The following is a 2,978-nucleotide window of genomic DNA, read 5'->3' as shown; positions in this document are numbered from 1 at the left end:
TTAACTAATAAACTGTACTAATTGGCCTGACGAAAAATTCTAGAAAAAAATTTGTAGATGGATATATGAGTCTAGCTTTAGGGAAAATTTACGGAATCAGTTTTCAAGTTTTGTAACTCAAGATATGATTTTTAAAGTGACAGTGATGCAGTTAACCAGCTTGTCTGGAAATTTTAAAATGAACTGTGTATAAATAAGTGAATTAAGTCCGTTAACACCTCGTGTTCGACTCCGGCAACGGTCTCGGGTACGGGGTGTTACATTAAGCACGCCCGTGTGCTTGGTCGTGTCTCTGTGGAAAACCTGTATTCAAGAGCTTCGTTAGTAAGTTAGGTGTTGAAGACTAAATTTTAAAGAAGTTAATACAATAGTGCTCGGGTTGCCTTCCGAAAAGTGCTTATTTATAGTCTAAGCTTGACTTACCTCTCCGTTGAATGATTATAGTGGTTTGAGGAGTTTATACTCCTCATTCCTGCTATCAATCTCATCAAAATAAAGTTTTAAACGGGTGTTGTTTACCTTAAAAGTGCCGAACTTGGGATGACTCACCTTGATCGTACTGAATGGGAAAATGCTAAGTACCGTAAGAGGGATTTCTTCATTCGGTGTGGTAGCGACAATGTGGGGATCTGCGGCATCTAAAAAGATTCTATCTCCAACCTTAAGTTGATTTGGAAAGGTATTGAGCTCGTTTTATTGTAGATTTGGTTTGTCAGGTGTTCTCGGCTTATGCGTCCGCCATTCATCTAGCTCCTCAATTTGTAGCCTCCGATCTTCATGAATAGGTCCTCTACTATTGCTTGATAATGGCTCATGTACTTCCTTCAGACTCATTTCCTGCAAAGAAAGTTGCACCATATTGTCAGTTTTAGTAGAATGGTTTAGACGATCACATTCAATTTCCAATGTGTTGCCGAAATTGCGAGCTTGAAGGGTGATTATTTCGTCTCCCACACGGAGTGTGAGTTCACCTGTGCCAACATCAATAATTGTTTTAGCAGTTGCTAAAAAGGGCCTTCCTAGAATTAAAGGAGTGTTGCTATTCTCCTCTATGTCTAGAACAATGAAGTCAACGGGAAATATAAATTTATCGATTTTAACTAGCACATCTTCAATAATACCCCTAGGGAATCTTATAGTTTTATCTGCTAATTGAATGATCATCCTAGTCTATTTGGGTTTCCCGAAACCTAGTTGCTTAAACATTTTGTAAGGCATGACATTGATAATAGCCCCTAAATCAGCTAATGCATTATTAACATCTAAACTATCAATTAAGCAAGGAATCGTAAAACTCCCTGGATATTTTAATTTGTTCGGTAGCTTATTTTGCAGAATAGCTGAGCACACTGCATTTAGCTCTACATGCAACGCCTCGTCCAACTTCCACTTATTTGCTAAAAGCTTCTTTAAAAATTTCATTGCGTTTGGCATATGCGATAGAGCTTCAATAAACGGTAAGTTAATGTGTAATTTTTTTAAGATTTTGAGGAATTTACCAAATTGTTCATCTGAGCGGTCTTTCCTTGTCGCGTTGGGGTATGACACACAAGGTTTATATTCGACATTCACTGATTTGTTTTTATTATGACCTACCTCACCTTGACCTTTACTTACCACAGTTTCTTGCCTCGGTCCTGGTTCAGGCTTAACGACTCCTTCGTTATCTTGAATATTAATTGCATTGAGTTGTTTCCTTGGGTTGGGTTCAGTATTACTTGGCAAGCTACCTTGTGGTCGTTCAGAGGTTAGTTTGGAAAGCTAGCCTATCTGAGTTTCAAGCCCTCGGATCGAAGATTTTTGATTTTTAAGTGCTGTCTCAGTGTTCTAAAAATGGGTTTCTAACACTAATATAAACTTTGAGAGCATCTCTTCAAGGTTTGGCTTCTTTTTCTGTTGATAGGGTGCTTGTTGAAAACCCGGAGGATGTTGTGGTCTTTGATTTTCTTGACCGCCCCACAAGAAATTAGGGTGGTTCCTCCAACCTGCATTGTAAGTGTTACTATATGGGTTATTTTGGGATCGAAAGTTATTGTTACCCATATATTGGACTTGTTCCTCCTCGATACTAGGGTTTAAGGGTTGATACTCTGTGCATGCTCCTCCTCCATTCGTCTTTCACCTCATTGCTAGATGTACCTGAGTAGAACCAAGTAAACCATCAATCTTTTTATTTAGAAGTTCTACCTGATTTGGCAGCATAGTAACCGAATCGATGTTATAAACGTCTACTGTTTTAGTTGGCTTAGTCCTCATGAATTGCCACTGATAGTTATTCAATGACATCTCCTCTATAAACTCGTAGGCATCTTCAGGTGTTTTCTTATTGATGGTTCTGCCAACAGCTGAGTCAATCATTTGTCGAGTTGAAGGATTCAGGCCATTATGGAACGTTTGAACCTGTAGCCAAAGCGGTAACCCATGGTGAGGGCACCTTCTCAGTAAGTCTTTGTATCTCTCCCATACGTCATAAAGAGTTTCTAAGTCCATCTGCACAAACGAAGAGATATCGTTACGAAATTTAGCCGTTCTAGTCGGCGGAAAATATTTTAATAGACATTTTTCGGTCATTTGTTCCCAAGTAGTGGTTGACCCTCATGGTAATGAGTTCAACCACTGTTTAGCTTTGTTTCTCAATGAAAAAGGGAATAACCAAAGACGAATGGCATCATCAGAAACACCATTAATTTAAATGTATTGCATAGTTCCAAGAAGTTTGCTAAATGAGTGTTGGGATCCTCATCCTGCAAACCATCAAGCTGAACAAATTGTTGTGTCATTTGAATAGTGTTAGGTTTTAGTTCAAAAATATTTGCAGCTACAGTAGCTTTAACTATGCTCGATTCAGTTCCTCTTAAAGAAGGTTTAGCATAATCATACATAGTGCGTGGAGTATGATTTTGATTAACCGCAATTGCAGGAGGTAGCTGATTATCTTGGTTTTCAGCCATCTCTTCGGTTGGGGGTTGAGTATCGTC

General features: G+C 38.8%; 1 non-coding gene across 1 annotated transcript; it reads left to right on the top strand.

Moving 5' to 3' along the window:
* The first annotated feature begins 2,416 nt into the window (after positions 1 to 2,416).
* Positions 2,417 to 2,523, top strand: LOC128283292 (small nucleolar RNA R71). The gene has a single exon (XR_008273634.1). It is a non-coding gene; the product is annotated as a small nucleolar RNA R71 (small nucleolar RNA).
* Positions 2,524 to 2,978: the final 455 nt, after the last annotated feature.

The sequence above is a fragment of the Gossypium arboreum genome, chromosome 10, assembly GCF_025698485.1.
Source record: "Gossypium arboreum isolate Shixiya-1 chromosome 10, ASM2569848v2, whole genome shotgun sequence".
Classification (NCBI taxonomy): Eukaryota; Viridiplantae; Streptophyta; class Magnoliopsida; order Malvales; family Malvaceae; genus Gossypium; species Gossypium arboreum.
This window is presented reverse-complemented; position numbering and strand designations above follow the sequence as displayed.